At 43.1% G+C, this 18160-nt stretch overlaps 1 protein-coding gene and 1 long non-coding RNA gene across 2 annotated transcripts in view; both read right to left on the bottom strand.

The window, feature by feature from the left end:
- LOC121307233 (Fc receptor-like protein 2) overlaps window positions 1-18160 on the bottom strand; it is a 45156-nt gene that overhangs the window by 6670 nt on the left and 20326 nt on the right. The gene's annotated exons all lie outside the window — the stretch shown is intronic.
- On the bottom strand, window positions 14060-17552 carry LOC121307242. Its single transcript, XR_005948296.1, has 3 exons — window positions 17466-17552; window positions 14549-14579; window positions 14060-14099 (listed from the first exon to the last, which is right to left on the bottom strand). It is a non-coding gene; the product is annotated as an uncharacterized LOC121307242 (long non-coding RNA).

The following is an 18160-nucleotide window of genomic DNA, read 5'->3' as shown; positions in this document are numbered from 1 at the left end:
TTCCCCCATGGACCTCGGGCATCATTCCAACTCCAATTAATTATTTATTTCCTCTTTTTTTTTTTACAAATACCCCGCCCCTCGCCCTCCTCCCCCTCATTGGCTCCCACGATTCATTCACCTCCCCACTACGTCTCCAATTAACACTGCTAGGGGACTTAGTCACGCTCCCAGAGCCCCTATGATTATACTTTGTTAAAACCTGCCTTTTTTGCGATTTTCTTTCTACACTCAAGCAATGCCACTCACAATTTCTATGTTTTTTACCTAATACAACACTTTTACTTGGTTTCCCCCACCTATTTACCCATTTACCCTCGAATCCCCCCCCTCCCTCAACTTCCCCATCAAATAAACTCATGAATCCTACTGAACCCTCTGTGTCAATCTGCACTACCCATACTACACTCCACACTATCAACAACCCCTGTAATAATACCCTTTAACCCTATCGGAACAACGTACCTCACTGCGACCAACTCTCAATCTTGATTTCCCATCTTATATTCTTTTTTTTTCTCACCTCTTCTCTGGTGCACAATCTACACACATACTAAACCACCCATGCATGCTGCTACACTCCTCCTCACGTCTCTTTCCACCTCCCACCGATTATTTAATACTACAAACCCCTCCTCATGGCACTCGAACTCCCTTAGCGGGCACCAATATTCTAACCTTAGTTCTTTTCCAACTTTTCTCACTACACATCTATGGCACCTTCGCCTACATCATTTATCTCCCCCTCTGTATTTTTAATGCACCTGGCTCTCCCCCCTTCTTCTCCTTTCATTATATATTGCGCCTATTGGTCACCCATGCCCTATCCAGCTGTTAATAATTTATGGACCTTCCAGCATCTCCATAACGCGAACTATCTTCCCTCGCTTTATAACCGGACATAGGATCTAGTGTAACAGAAGATCCCACACTATCACTACTTTTATGCATATTCTTATGTTTTCCACGCCCTTTCCTTCTTCATCTTCACCACACTCTCATCTTCTCCATTACTGCCTGTTCTCTATGACCACCTTATGGTTCTTCGATACACTTCACCTGCGCTACCGCCCTCCTGGACTCGACCCCCCACTCTCACTGCCATCTGCTTCCCTATATGGCCAACCCCCCCTCTGTCCACCAACCACACAATGCATGGCCATTCCATCATCCCCTCCTGGGTCCCCTCCCCCCCTCCTACCCTTCTTCCTGTGACACTTCATCTCGCACATCTATTTCAATACCCTTCTGACGTATCCCTTCTCTCACTGGCATACACATAATAGGCCACTCTATCTGCTCCCTCCCATATGTGCCTCGGGCACCCCCTTTCCCTACCTTGGTCTCTCTGGACTTTTCTCCACCTCCTCCACCACTTTGATCCAACCCACTCCCCACGGGCCCTCTTCTCCCCCCCCGCTCCTTGGCTCTCCATTGGCCCTGGTCGTGTGGCCCTCCCTCCCCCCCTGGCTGGACCACCACATCTCCCTTCCTCCTCCCTGGCTATCCTCTCCTGGAATTCCCCCCCTCGCATTGCGCCCACCTCCCTCCCCACCCCTGGCCCATCTCTCTCCCACCGGGCCCCATCTGAACAATTTCTATCATCCTCTCCCTCCCTCGGGCTCGACACACCTTACTTACCTGCCAGCCCTCCCTCTCTCTCCCCTGGTGGACACCACTATCCGACTCGCCCTACACTCCCACTCCAAACTAACCTACACTGAGCCTCCATCCACGCCTCTCCCTCCCCCACCCACCCTACCCTGACACTCTGGCCCCTGGCTCCCCTTCCTACTACAAACTATTACCATCTTTCGTGCCCTGCATGACAATTACTCCCTTCCTCTCTCCCCTCCTATGGTAATGGCCTTGCCCTCCCCCTCCTTCACTTCACCCACCCCGTGACTCACCCTCTCCCACCCTCCCACCTACCCTATACCTCCCCTCCCCGCCTATACTCTCGTCCTGGTAGTCCGACCACATGCTGGCCTCTCCCAATATCTCTTCCCTCCCTCCTCCCCCCCTGCCACCCAACTGGCCCCCCCGTGGACTGCCCTTCCTCCTCCCATCAGGTTTACTTCCTCCCCCTCTCTTCTCCATTCCTACGACCCCTACCCCTGGGCCTTCTCCCCTGGCCCACTACACGCGCACCCCCACACCTCCCCCCTCTCTCCACTGACCACCCTAAACTTATCCCTGGCGCCTCGTTGATTTCCTTGCTGGACTCGGGCACTACTACCCAGCTACCCACCTGGCCCTCTGGGCCCTGCTGCCCCCACCCCCCCACTTACTCGCATCCCCCTCTCTGGCTCTTCCTTCTTCTCCACCCCCACCCCCACTTGCCCCCTCCCCCGCTTTCCCTCCTCTCTCCTCCCCTCCGCTCTATCTCCCCTACTCTCCCTCCCCCACCTCCCTACCTCCCCCAGCCTGGAGTTCTCCCCTCACCACCCTCCCCCCATCCACCCCACCCATAATCACCTACCCTCTCCCCTCTCTAACTATCTCCCCTCCTTCCCCATATGGCCTGCTACCACCTCCCCCCCCTCCCGCTCCCCTCATCATTCCTACCCTCTGGAATACAACTTCCACCCATCTTACCCTTCCATCTCTGGTTCCCCTCCCCTGGCCTCACTATCTTCATCATCCATCTACCCCCCCCTATCTCCCCCATCTAAATGGCCTGACTGCAATCACCTCCCCTGTGTCCTCCACCCTCTGCCCTTCTCCTGACACACCCACTTCTCTCTTCTCCGAACCTCGCCCTCCCCCCACCACTGGACCTGATCACTATACTCTCCTTATCCATTACTCCACTCCTACTTACCACTATCATACTGGACCTCTGGCTCCTGACCCTCGGAGGCCTCCTCCCCTGGATCCTCTCCCCCCCCTACCTGGCCCCACGTACCTCTGGTGCTCCCCCGCCTCTCTCCTGAACTCCCCTCCATCCCCCCCCCTCTGGGCCTATACCTACTTCCCTCTCTACCCCTGCCTACCTCTCTGCCATATGCATCTCTCCCATATTCTAGGTTCTCTGGACTGGCTCCCCTGTCCACCCGCTCCGGCTCTCCCCCTCTCTCCCTCCTGGCCCCTGGTCCCTTCGGCTGATTTCTCTATCAGCTTAGGGCGACCGCCCTCTGGACTTCACACGGATGTGCATGCCCCTCCACCCCCTCCATAACCTACTTCCAACATCACTCCTCCCCCCATGGCGCCCTGGCCACACTTATCCTATCCCTGCCCCCTCGCTGTCTCTCTGGATGGACCTCCTCCCCCCTCCTGGCCCTCTCTCTACCTTCCTCCCCTCCTCCCTTATGCCCCCCCCCCCCCCTTCCCACCTCCCCCCCCCCCCCCCCCCCTCCGGCCTCCCCTGCCACCCCCTGGCCCCCTGGCCCCTCCTACCTCCCTCTCCCTCTCTCCTGGCTCGCCTTCTCCTCCCCCTCTTCACTCTTGCCTGGCATCCCTCCCCTCTCCTCCCCCCCCTCGCTCCCCGTCCCCTCTCCCCTCTCGCTCCCTGACCTCCCCTCCTCCGGCCCCCGCCCTCCTCTGCGGTCCTCCCCCACTTCCCCCCTCTAACCTGCCCCCCCTGGCCTCCCCTCCTCTCTCTCTCTCCCCCCTCCTTCCCCCCCCTAGATTCTGTAATTGTGCAAACTTTAAAACCACTTGTTATTATGTAACTGTTGTAGATACTTTCCATGTGCATGTGTATCCCAGAGGGACATGGAATACCTTCCCAGTGTGTGTTTGTGAAAGGATAGAGGGAGACAGAGAGGGGGTACTCAGTCTCACTGATGAGAAGGCAGGAACAGTTCAGTTCTTACCTGTATCGTCTCCAAAGCAGGCCACTGTGGTCAGCACTGAAAGACACAAGGACAGGCAGTGACTTGACAGGACAGTCTTTCACTCCAGTGAGCCAAATTCAGGAAAATAATAAACTTAACTAAATGTCACAAACTATCAAGAAAGCTCAGCCGCCTCTCCTTTTCCTGCAACTGTAGGTCAGTCATTTGTCACTTCAGCAGAACACCGTGGAATTGGATCTCTTTGTGAAGCTCCAGAGGAAACAATTCATCTTTATTTTTGTGTATTAAAAAGTTGAGCAGCAATCAAAACACATTTTCAAGTGACTGAACACTGCAAAGGCTGCATTAGCCACCAAATTTGATTTTTTAATTTAACATCTCTTAAATAAATAAATTAAATAGATAAAAAACAACTAACGAGAAACATCTGAAAAGGTTAAATCCATCTTTATTTTCATTACTACTGTAGCACAGCCCTTATTCCCTTCAGCAGAAAACAGATGAAACATCTTCAATATAAAAAAAAAACCAAGGTTATTTTTGAAGGTGGCTCTTGATCAGAAACACCCTACCCTCATATAAAGCCCTTTTTACCACAGCAAACAGGAAGCAAAAGACCTTGACAGATATCCAGCCAAACACATGACCAACTAACCCTTTAAAGAAGCTTACAAACAGCAGCTTGATCACGCACGGCTGTTTCCATCCAGCTGAAGAATGCATTTGTAGAATTTTTACTACAGTAGCAATGTCTGATGAACACGAACTAGCCCATAGAATTACCAGTTACCAAAGCAGCTATATAGAGTGAAGCATGGGCAGGCATGATAAATCACTGGGAACATTTAAGAATGAAAAATCATACTTAACCCTTACAAAAACATCATCATCAATTTAAAACACCCCCCATATGAGTATTGACTGATTCATTAAATTGATGCTTACGTCAAATGATCTTTCTAGGAAATATGTTAATGCAGATATACTTACATTGGAATTAATGCCCCTTATTTCACAGTGTAACCCATGAGTATACCAGAACCTGGCAATAGCACAATAGCATTAATAACACTAGAGGCTCCCGTGTGTTTCAAGATAGCAGATCAACCCTGAGTTTCTGAGCTAATCTTGAATGAACATTCGCAGCAAAAGTTCAGATGTTGTTTCTTTCTAACGCCAGTCAGACAAAACTCCACACAGGGTGAAAGTCGACAACAAACTCAATATTTTGGCACTTTTAGTTTTTTTTTAAAAGGCATACACACACACACACACACACACACATCACAAACACACACATCCATCTTTATTTTCATTACTACTGTAGCACACACTTACACCCTTCAGCAGAAAACAGATGAAACATCTTCAATATAAAAAAAACAGGTTATTTTTGAAGGTGGCTACTGATAAGAAACACATACCTCATATATACAGTTCAATACAATCAGGAAGCATGAAAAAGGTTTGAAAGATGATCTCTTTTATGCCAAGTGCTCGCCACTATTGTTAATGAAACACAACTGCTTTGCATCACAGAGCCAAAAACATCCTCCTGCTCCAACATTTGTAGAATTTTAAAAACCAATGTCTGAAACTGACAAGCCAGCCTCTTTCAAGCCATCAATCCCTCACAGGGAAGCATGCTGCTGGATTCGTGTTCAAAGCATGAGATCACAGTACTTACAAATCACAAGGTACGTTTCCCAGCCCGCATTCTGCCTGGAACTAAACATAACTGCAACACAACTGCTCTTTATAGAAAACCTCAGTTTCCTTAAACTTTGAGCGCTTCTCAGTTCCTCCCAGTAATCTTTTTAATCTCCAAGTGCTAACTGGTCACCAGCTACATTGGAAAAATATACCCCTTATTTCACAGTGTAACCCAGATGAGCTCAGAGTGTGAGTTTGTACTTTTACACTAAAACCTCATCTAGAGGAAGCCGCTTGTTTGTAATCCAGTAAGTGCAACACAGTTTCTGAGCTAATCTTGAATGAACATTCGCAGAAAAGTTGGATCGAGAATTGATTAGCAGTTTGCTAAACTGCATGTGGACTGGCAGAGCTATACTGGTGTTCTTTTCTGAAAAGAGACTAATATTGCAGATAGCAGACTGTTTGGATCAAATTGCATGTACTGCTAACAATTGATAGAGACCTTGCATCTACAAGCTTCTTGCCCAGCATTGACAGCAAGCTAACAAGATAAAAATGCTGTGGACCAGAAGGGGCCAGGCTCTAAGACTTTTGGAATGCAAAGCATAAAGGGGCCAGGCTCCCAGGGACTGGCATTGGACCCAAAGGTTCTCAGGGAGAATAAGAGATAACGCCACTGGACTCAAAAGGTCTCAAGCAAAACGATCATATGAACAAGGAAGATGACAAAAACTAGATGTATGGACCTTTTGGGGCCCAGCCCGAAGATTCTGAGTGAGAACTAAACATAACTGCAACACAACTGCACACACACATAGAAAACACACAGTTTCCTGAAACTTTGTTAGCGCTTCTCACTTCCTCCCAGTAATGTGTTTAATCTCACAAGTGCTTAACTGGTCACCAGCTGGACCATCTACACAGAATATTTAATGTCATGCACACATTGTACTGATGAGTATTCTGTTTGTCCTGCTCCTGAGACCAGACTCCCTGCATTTACACTAAAACTAACAACTGATTTCTGAAAAGCAGCTTGCATTTGTAAATCTACTAAGTGCAGCACAGACAAAATGACATTCGTCTAATATCTGTGCTTCAAACTGTTAGAAATAACTAAGCTGCTCACACTTCGAGTGGATTGATTTGCTTCCCCTCTCTTCGTCTTTGTCAGCCGTAACATCAGGTATGAGAAATCACTGATAATCAGAAGAACTGAGCATTGACTTCTGCAGCCAATGTCTGCTTGGATCAACAAAAAAACAACTCTGGGGAGCAATTTTAAATTCTACTTACGCATGAATAGTCAAGGAATGATGACAAATACATCCATGCCAGTGCTGACTCTGAAACAAGAGGCACGAACAAACCAGAGCAAATGAATCAATGAAATGGTGAAGGTCCTGTTCATAAATTGAATATTAATGACAGGAAACTTGAATTGGAAATAATTTAGAAAACTAACTATTCAGCAAACGATACATTACTTCTGAACTGTTTTAGGAGCATTACCAGATTCTGTTTTTTGTGGCTTACTGGAGTCAGGCTCAGTGCAGTAATAAGGTGTACAATCTCAGGAAAAGATATAGATAGAAAGTGTACCTCACAGTACTGTTAACTGCAGATGCCATCGCAAAAACAGAACACCCTCTCCTTTTCTGCGGTCAGTCCGCTCTGCGTTCATTTCTGAGAAAGAATAAGTGACTGTGGTGAGGGAGAGGAAGTGAAGGCAGGCAGGGTTGAAATTGAGCCTGAATACTGGAATGCAGCCAATATGAGGGAGCAAGTTCTTGTTTTTCTAATTGTAAAAACACACAATTAGGCAGGTGAAATGTTCAGTACCTACTGAATTTATTAAGAGACAATTCATGCAAGTTGCACTGAAATCTAAATCAATAATATGAAGCACATCATGTTAAGTCATATCACTGTAGATTCTTGTTAATTACATCCACCGTGTGCCTCAAAGTGTTATGCAATTAACCAGAGAGTGCCATTATCAGTAACATATAGCATGTAATACAGGTATCTTTAATTGCATAACTGATAATTGCATACAGATGGTTAATTGCATACAATTGTGGGGCACATGGGGTATGCAATTATCAGGAATCTGCTGCATGTGCATTTTAATAAGAAATCTGTTTCACCTTTTTAAAGTTAACACGAATATGCAATCATCAATATGCAATTAATTGGAATATGGTATACTTGTAAAATTCTTAAACCTCTACATGAATGTAATATACAGTGGCAAACCATGGCTAAAAGCAACATAACTGACACATAAACAAGCCACACAAACAAGTTACCTCTCATCAGCAAAATAACATTGCACTTGTTTTTAGTTTTTTTTTTCAATAAATGTTTTTTTCTTATTTTTCCAGAATGTCTATCCACTGACTGGCACAGCACTCTGCCATTACAACTAAATTAACTTTCTCTGGAGCAAGCGTTCGTGCCCAACCTGTACCCCTCACTCAAACTCTACACAGCACAGACTCTGTGTGGGTCTAGCGGCCCGAATACCTGCTGCACATGAGGTGATCTTATAATGCTGAGGCAGTCAAAGAGAATCTAAAGTCTGAAGAGCTTTTATAGAAATCAATGGTCACAGCTTCCAAAAGCCATGATGCTATCTTAGTAAAGGAAGGATTTGCACATCATGAATAAACTTTAAAAAAAAAACTTATCAGGCAGGAAGAAACCCTCTAGAATATCCCCTGAAATTAAAATGCATCTTTAAAAAAAACCTGATTCCATTTCTTACCTCCAGACTGTCCTGAGCAGAAACGTTCAACCTCTGGATCTGGAGGGGCACCTCGTGTTGAGTTAATCCTGCAGTAAGTGAGGGAGAGGGAAGCAGACTTCCTGAATATTTCAATGCAGCTCCACACCTCCTGTTAAAATGCAAAGGGAGATTCTGAAAAGGGCAGATACTTGGCACACATGCTGAGGGGTGGGGTCTGCTCCACCCCTTTGAAAAGTCAACTGCAGCAGTGTAACATGGTAAAAACAAATGAGAGATCTTTAATCATTTATCTTAGACTCCTAGACTCCTTACAGATTATGTTTACCTGGATGGGGTGGTATGGATTGTGGTTTAACATTTCTCTGTAAATTCGCATTAAAAGACTAATACACTAACTAACACGTACTAATAATCGTGTCGCCCTGTGTGTTTAAAGCTGATAGGAGGAGATTCACTACATGGTGAACACAGGAACTCCCTTGAATTTGACTTCTAGCCTCCTTTCAGATTACATGAGAACAGTATAATCTGCTAACCTGTTGATTTGAAACAAATATTCCATTTATTTATAAGATGGACCTCATGTACTGTATGTGTGTGCAATGGTGTATTTGCTCATGTACTGTATGTGTGTGCAGTACCTGACTCTGTGAATGGAGCTGTGGAGCTCGGCTCTGTATGTTCTGAAGTAGTATTTGACTGTGCTTGTATAATAATAAATGGAGCTGTGGAGCTCGGCTCTGTATGTTCTGAAGTATTTGACTGCTATAATAAATGTCCAGTGTCTGGACTCTCTATACTGCCTCCTGCTCTGGATTGACATCAGCCAGTCTGTCCGTCGTTACAATGTATTTCTTTCAAAACTGAGACCTGTATATGAACAGAATATGGGATTATGTTGCAGCTACAGTCACCTAAACCGTGCACAGGGGCCAGTGCATTTAAAGTTATGTCTGGATGCTTTAGGTGTGTTGAAACCGCTGTGCATTGTAATGCATAGTGAAAAGATAAGACTGCAGTCAGGAAACAATATCTCCTTGACCGCACTGCAGTGAGGGGTCAGCAGCAGCAGCAGCAGGACCACCTGCACGTCTGGTTCCGCTACACAGCTTGCAGTGTCTGCTTTCTTATAAAAGATTAAAAGTAAATGTGTGAATTGTGGTTCACTCTGCTCTGTGATGAACTGTGACCACAGCATACAGGAAAGGCTCTCTGCGTCTTGTAAAAACCAAGCACCATGACAACAGAGGATGTTTAATAGAGACAAGCATGTCATTGAAACTTATCCCCCAGCAAGTAGATTAACATGACATACACCCACTCTATGCACATGGGTGGGCAAATCACAGTCAAATGCCCTCTCCATAGTGTATGTATTATATGGGCAGTTTAACAATAGTGGAAAAGCAGGCACAATAACTTGCGATAAAGAATGTCCTTACCAAGTTTCATCCTATTGAATCAGTGCTTTCCTGGATATCTGTAGAAAGCCTAGAGGGACAGACAGTCAGAGGGGACTCAGGGTCCCCTGGATTTTCCTAATCTTTAGACGTTAGACAGTTTGATGTCACTTGACTAGGATAAGGAATGGCGCTAGGACCAGAAATACACTTGCTACAGTTTTCCATGCAAATGTTGAAACAATTTGGCAGCGAGAAAAAACTAAAACCACCTCTGCAGAGCAAACTTGTCATGTGAGTAACAAGTCGAATAAAACAGTTTCCCAGACCGTTTTGGGGGCAAATTTGTTTGTGCGCATAGCATGGTAAAAAAATTGGATGGAAAAAGGGCTTATAACTTCTAAGAGGTGCAGCTCCCCCTAGTGGACACAACAAGTAAAGACACAATGTAAAATAAAAGTTATTGACACTGTTTTCTGTCTGTTTATAGAATAATGCAGAAGCAGTGCTGAGGTATCAGGATACTGCAGCTAAGACCTACTGGTACTATTCTTCTGCAAATTATATACGGTCGAGTGCAAATGTATTAGAACACCTCAAGATTTGCCATCTATAGCCTTTATATTCCTACCTAACTGGAAACCTCTGGGTGTGAGAATATAGAAACAATAGGCACTAGGCACTGTGTGTGAAAATGTTAGACCACTTTGTGCTTTAATTTGACATCTTATATAATGTCTCGTGGATTTAACATTTGTGGCTGTGTTTTCCTTTTCTCTTATACTCAGATTTGATAAAGAACTTTACTGCCGCCAAAGCTGGAAAAATGTCTCTGTAATGTATAGTCTTAAGTAATTTAGAATGTGAAATGAGAAAGAAAGGTTGTGATAATTCCCAGGGAATAATTTTATACAGTCAGGTTTTTTACTCACCCAATCTAGGTAAAGCAGCAGTGTGTTCCTTACCTGGGATGGAACTCATGACCCTCCAGTCAGGAGCACAGTGCTCTAACCACTACTCCACAGACTCAGCAAGGAAAGTATCACTAGTATCTCGTTATATAACTATTATTATTAAATCATCAGCAAATCAATTTGACATTTTTCTGGCTTGCTATTTATTAATTTATTTATGCATGTATAATGTAAACATGTATTCATTTCTATATTTATTTATTTAAAAATATTTATTTCTAAATGTATTTATTCCTCTGTGCATTTATTTAAATTATTTATTTATTTCTACCTAATAAATTATTCCTTTATTTTTAATTAAGCAAGGAACTACAATTTATCAGAGATTTAGAGAAGGAAGCTAGATGCCACTCTTGTGTGCAATTCCATTCTATGGAATCTACCAGACAAAGGAAATTGGATATTTTCAAACATGAAATAGGAAAATATATAGAATCAAGCAGAACCTTCAGGTTTTCAGTGAAAGCTGGTCAGGCATGGATGTAAGCTTAAAAAATTAATACATTTCAACAACAGTGCAATGGTGCAGCGGGCTAAGGCCTGTGCTCTTCAAAGACCTCATGTTGCAAGTTCAAACAATGTGAATTTTTTTTTTTTTCTGCGATATGTGCTGTTTTAAAACATAAATATATTGTTTAATATAAATGGTGTGGATTTCAAACTGATTGCATTCCCTGGTGCATTTTGATGTTGACCAACATGTGAAATCACATGATTGGTAGATGTCCAGTTATTTAGCTTTTCTGTTTGAAAAGTCACTACACACTCTTAAAAAAGTAAACGGAAGAGGAGGAAGGAGAGTAACACTTTTCACTTAGTTTGATGACTTATATCTCATTGTGTATAAGAATTATTTATGTTTTTTCCCATTTGATGTAAGAAAGTTTCAGTCTTTTGGTCCTGGTGGAGATGGTAATTCTAAGTGATGAAAAACAGCAGAACTCTTGCAGCTGTGTAGAGAGTCTTGGCAGTTTCCAACAAGTTTTTCTTACTTGTACGAGGAACTAACTAACGTTCCTCTCAGTCTATATCCCAGCATAATTTTCTGTTGTATGGAATTTCAGATGTTCGATGGCATAATACAGTCTTTTGCAAGGTAGGAGGGGTGAAGGGGCATTAGCATTCATAGTAACATGTATAGAGGGAAGGGGAGCACTTTAAGAACAGGACACTCATGTGACAGATGTATGACACAATGATACTGTGATATATATATATATATATGAGGTATATCTGTCCAATAACGCACTATATACAGCTGATAGTATGCCTTTTATGGGTTTTATTCCTTGGCTGTCTTTCTGGCTCTTTTGAATAGTTCAAATCAAACAGTTCAGACTCACCAGTGGTTACAGTGTACTGGGACTGAGGCTGGGGTTGCATAGCAGCACAGGCACCCTTGTGTAGAAGATGATCCGAGTGTCCACACAGGAGGTCAATATCTATTATTAATCTCGAGCCTTAATGTATTTTATCTCACTGCCAGCAGAGTTGCGGTGTCTAGTGAAGTACACATTCGATTCTCTGGACTGCCCCCTATGCACCAGCACAGCCAGTATATAGAGCCTTGGTGCCACTGCTATGGGAGCCCTTACACACCATAAAGTATGACAATGTAAATAAATACACAACTTAAAGTATTTGGAGTCACACAAATGTATTGGTAACACGTGGGTAAGGTGTGGTAACCGCTTGCCGAACTCCTCCAAGTTTGCCCACTCGCCCTCAGCAAAGATGGCCGGTTGAATCCAAATATCCTTCCCACAATGCACCAGCTCTGTGGGCAACAGTCTGACTGAGTGCTCCCCATGGTGCTAATGCTCTGATAGTATGGTTACGTACATTAATGTTACAGTAAACCTTGTCCATTCCAGAATTGTAAAACTACACCTAAAAAACAAGGTTTAATTAATTTAATAATGATTTCATAGAGAAAAGTGTAAGGTACTGCATGCAGGCAATAAAAATGTGCATTATAAATACCATATGGGAGATACTGAAATTGAAGAAGGAATCTATGAAAAAGACCTAGGAGTTTATGTTGACTCTGAAATGTCTTCATCTAGACAATGTGGGGAAGCTATAAAAAAGGCCAACAAGATGCTCGGATATATTGTGAAAAGTGTTGAATTTAAATCAAGGGAAGTAATGTTAAAACTGTACAATGCATTAGTAAGACCTCATCTTGAATATTGTGTTCAGTTCTGGTCACCGCGCTACAAAAAGGATATTGCTGCTCTAGAAAGAGTGCAAAGAAGAGCGACCAGAATTATCCCTGGTTTATAAGGCATGTCATATGCAGACAGGCTAAAATAATTGAATCTATTCAGTCTTGAACAAAGAAGACGACACGGCAACCTGATTCAAGCATTCAAAATTCTAAAAGGTGTTGACAATGTCGAACCCAGGGGACTTTTTCAACTTGAGAAAAGAAACAAGGATCAGGGGTCATAAATAGAGATTAGGCAAAGAGAATCGTGAGGGTCTGGAATCAACTCCCCAGTAATGCTGTTGAAGCCGACACCCTGGGATCCTTCAAGAAGCTGCTTGATGAGATTCTGGGATCAATAAGCTACTAACAACCAAACGAGCAAGATGGGCCGAATGGCCTCCTCTCGTTTGTAAACCTTCTTATGTTCTTAATACAACACATCCTTTGAAGTTGAACTACATGTTGAAGGTGTATCATTAATAATGCAGAACACTAGTTTAATAAAGCAGTTTATTGGCTACAGAATAGCTCACAAACACATACATAGTTCAGTAATGCACTTCATAAAGTTACACTGTGTGATCAAGCAATCTATTAAATACATGAATTAAATCAAACAATCAATGAGTAATGCATTTGCTTTGAGGTTTTAGAAAATACCCCAGTCAATGGTCATTTTCTCTAAACTACAGCTGCAGTTTGAACAGATATTTACAGTAGTCAGACTTTTACAGGACAGTGCTAATTCCAGGCAGTCAGACTCATCTTTAGCAGGACAGTGCAATACTATTCCAGTCAGACTGGTCTTTAGCAGGACAGTGCAATACTATTCCAGTCAGACTGGTCTTTAGCAGGACAGTGCAATACTATTCCAGTCAGACTGGTCTTTAGCAGGACAGTGCAATACTATTCCAGTCAGACTGGTCTTTAGCAGGACAGTGCAATACTATTCCAGTCAGACTGGTCTGGTCTTTAGCAGGACAGTGCAATACTAGTCAGACTGGTCTTTAGCAGGACAGTGCAATACTATTCCAGTCAGACTGGTCTTTAGCAGGACAGTGCAATACTATTCCAGCAGACTGACTTTAGCAGGACAGTGCAATACTATTCCAGTCAGACTGGTCTTTAGCAGGACAGTGCAATACTATTCCCAGACTGGTCTTGAGACAGTGCTGCAGAGACACACTTTAGCAGGACAGTGCAGACTATTCCAGTCAGACTGGTCTTCAGCAGGACAGTGCTATACTATTCCAGCAATCAATCCCCTCTGCTGACTGCTCCTGATCCTGATCCCAGGTTATCCTGAGACAGATGTCAGAGACACACAAGGAGGGTTCAGAGTTTAACTTCAGCAATAACAACAGCTTTAAAGGATGATGACACTTCTAGGCTCTAGAGTAATCAAGATTCATTGAAATCACAGAGTGCATTTCAGGGTAAGGAGCAGCAGTGTATCAGCTTTGTGACATTACTGATGAAATAGTTATTTTTTAATACCCTTGAACTTGAATCAAAGAATAACGATTATGAATCTTTATCATCCGGAAGCCAAAAGGCCAAATTAGCCCAACATAGCATTTCAGGACACAGGTCACAAAGTGAAGGGTACTGTTAGAGTTTGCAAGAGCGATTCTTAAAGAGCGAATCAGAGAGTTTCCTTCTCCATTTTCAGAGCTGTAAAGGATGATGACAGGTAGAGATAGTGAGCGCTGCCCCCCTATGTGTACACATACTGGCTAATACTGACTTACCTTGACCTACCACCAGCGATACGCAGGAAACCTGGAAAAAAAATATGCAGATTGTTTTCAGTTTGTTTTTTCTAGTTGTGTTATACGTGCATGTATAAACTTGCTGAATGTTTATTTTGGACACTGTAAATTAGCTGTGTATATTTCATATACACATACTGTGACAGGCCAGGTGAAATGTGTGCACTGACTGGGAGTCTCACCTTGGATCCTGCAGTAATGAAGGAGCAGCAGAGTGAACAAAATGAAATGATACAGAGTGAAGCTCACTCTGTAGCCAATAGCATCAGCGCTCTGCCAGGACACTGGGGGAAGGAAGGTACAGTGTGAGTGTGTGCTGGTGACTTCCATACACCTTGACTGAGCTGATAAGTATTCAAGAACATTACACTGTTCACAGTCTCTCTATAACAACAGCCTTCAACTCACCACTCTGTCTGTCTGCTGTAACTGTCATTTTATTTGAACCATCATTTTCATCACTCAATTATTGAATACTAATTTGGGTAAATCCGTAGATTTTTATTTTATTGTTTGTCAAAAAGTGGAAAATTATTTTTAAATGTAATTCAACCTATTGTAAAACTAAAACATTAGAGGGTAACATACACTAGTGAATATTGTATAGAAGCACTGCCTGCACAGTGTGTTTGTGTCCAATCCAATGTGTTGATATTTCTGTAGATTCTGTGATCTGTTTTTTCGGGGTTACATACTGGCAATATTATGATGCCTACCATAATCTTTGAGACCACTTTCAATCACCAAGTCAATTATGAATAGTTTCTGATCTTACTTTGCACTTCAATGTGTAACTCCTGGCTGCTCTTCCTCACTCCCTGTGACTCCACAGCACACGAGTAGCTCCCAGCGTGGCTCTTCTCAGTGCTGGCTATGCTGTACAGTGCAGGGCCAGTGCTATTAATCACTGGCTTCCCGTCTCTCAGAATGGTGTAATGGAGTTGAGAGTGGAGGGTTTTGTTCATTGTTGCCTCACAGGTCAGGTTAAGAGCCTCTCCCTCCTTCACTGTGGCTCTCGGAGAGGCTGACAGAGTCACCCTGGAGAACAGCTCTGACACTAGACAACAAGTTCACTGTCAGAGGGTCTGTGGAGAGTCAAACCAGGTGAAGCCTCTTTCAGCTATAGATAGTGCAGCCTTTAAGGACTGGTATTGTTGTTACAGATACAAAAACGAATGGTTTGACTGTCACATAAATTTGATACACAACTTCAAACAGCCATACAGAGAGATTCTATACTGAATGTTCCTCGTGTGCTAAGAGTAATCCCACACATGAGCCAGCAACCGCTGACCTCCAAAGACACGTTGCTTATTTAAGACACAATAAAGAGGCAGTCCATAATCTTTCCTATAGCACGAATGAGACACTTCATGCACACCTCGTATTTCTTATTTATGAGACTGGTTTGATTGAAAAGAGTAGCCTTCATTGGGAAAGGCAACAGTCCGACAGTGGAGAGAAACTTTAGTTTAGTGAATGCATATTCTAACCCAGTCTTCCCTGTATAGCTCTGGCTAGTGTGAGTGCAGTAAAGTAGCCTTCATTGGAAAAGGCATATTACATATGTCTGGGTACTGTTTGGAATTGGAATTCCTCAATCACAGTCAACACATATATCCATCACCAGCATACAACATTAAAAGGCTAAGTAGCTATAAAGAGAAACCCTCTCTAAAACACTTGAAAAGGTTTTGCGCATTGCAAGCTTGATTTGATTAATAAAAGAAGGCTTTAAAAGAGAACATTGCTATTGGTTTGTTGTTAATATTGGTTATTGTTTGATGCCCACGGTCTAGAATCATGGAATACCAAAGAATTTTCACAACACTGAAAACCTCATTTGCTCCTACTAGCTGAATTTGAGAGAGGCATTCAAACCCCCTGCAAATTTAGCAGAGGGATAATGATCATAATCTTTTATACAGTATTATCATTATCTGTTCAATCTTTTACAGGGTTGTGGTGAGTTGGAGCCTAACCCAGCAGACACAGGGCGCAAGGCAGGACTACACCCTTGATGGGATGCCAGTCCATCACAGGGCATCAAACACACAGAGGGCAATTTAGAGTGATCAATCACCCTGAACAGCATGTCTTTGGAAATGTGGGAGGAAACCAGAGTACCCAGAGAAAACCCACACAAACACAGGGAGAACATGCAAACTCCACACAGACAGAACCCTAGACTGGAATCAAACCCAGGACCCTGGCACTGTGAGGCAGCAGCGCTAACCACCACGCCACCGTGACGCTCCTTATACAATACAGTGTACCTAATTAGATTTTTTTTTTACTACCTGTTTTTGTCACTGCTTTTTAAAAGTATTTTAATGTATTTATTTAAAGGGTATTTTATTATCTTATCTTTTACTATTTCTCTAAATTGTTTTGTAAATTATGTTATTATTATTTGAGGTGATTTATTATGAAACACCCTATATAAGAAATAAAGATTGATTGATTGATTGATTGATTGATTGATTGCAGTTGTAAGATGTGAAACTATAAGGGCCCATTGAAAAGCATCCCTGGTGATTATCTCTGGGAATGGAGGCTCCAGGGTGAGTGTAGTCTGGGGCAGCGCTGGAGAAATATAAAGATGATTTAATTGCAGTGTTCCCTGCCATTTAGATAAAGATAAATAAATAAAAGAAAATTAATATAAAGAGAAAGGGGGTCTTTAATGATAAACTTAATTTGCTCTTTAAAATAATATTAATTAAAAGCAGTAAATAATCAGTCAAATAACTTTGTTTCTGCATCATATCTATTTTAATTTAAAGGAAATAGAGCTACAAATTAATCTTCTTTTGGTCTAATACTGAGACTTTTTAAATTAATTTTCTCTATGGCTGGCTGCCATCTTTCTTACAGGCTCAGTTCAGTCACTCACCTGAATCTTGTATATTGACAGCATTGCTGTATTGTGAGTAAAACGGTTTGCTCCCCCTTTTAGCTCGACACCAGTACTCTCCACTGTGGGACACAGCATCAGCTCTGATTGTGTATCCTGCTCCAGTTCCACTGCTGCTGTCAGTCTGGTACACTGGAGTACTGGACTGACTGTCTTTATACCAGAGATATCTCCAGCCATCAGAGCCCCCCTCAACCCTACAGCTCAGGGTCACTGAGTCTCCTTCGAATATCTCTCCTGCAGGCTCCTGGGTCAGTGCAGGCTTCGGCTTGTCACTGAAATAGAGGAGACAACAGCATTAGATGCACATTTCCATCTTTCATTCAAAAAAAAAACTTTACCCACTAGATTCTGTAATTGTGCAAACTTTAAAACCACTTGTTATTATGTAACTATTGTAGATACTTTCCATGTGCATGTGTATCCCAGAGGGACATGGAATACCTTCCCAGTGTGTGTTTGTGAAAGGATAGAGGGAGACAGAGAGGGGGTACTCAGTCTCACTGATGAGAAGGCAGGAACAGTTCAGTGTAGATTGAGGAATCCTCTCAGTGTGTGAAGGTGACAGAAATGGAATGGAGGGGCAGACAGCACTCACACCGATGAGAAGGAAAGAAGGGCGGAGGAGCGGAGGAAACAGGGGAACTCTCTCAGTGTGTTTGTGGTGAAAATGC

The sequence above is a fragment of the Polyodon spathula genome, chromosome 54, assembly GCF_017654505.1.
Source record: "Polyodon spathula isolate WHYD16114869_AA chromosome 54, ASM1765450v1, whole genome shotgun sequence".
Classification (NCBI taxonomy): domain Eukaryota; kingdom Metazoa; phylum Chordata; class Actinopteri; order Acipenseriformes; family Polyodontidae; genus Polyodon; species Polyodon spathula.
The sequence above is the reverse complement of the archived record's forward strand: the minus strand, read 5'-3'. Positions and strand labels throughout refer to the sequence as shown.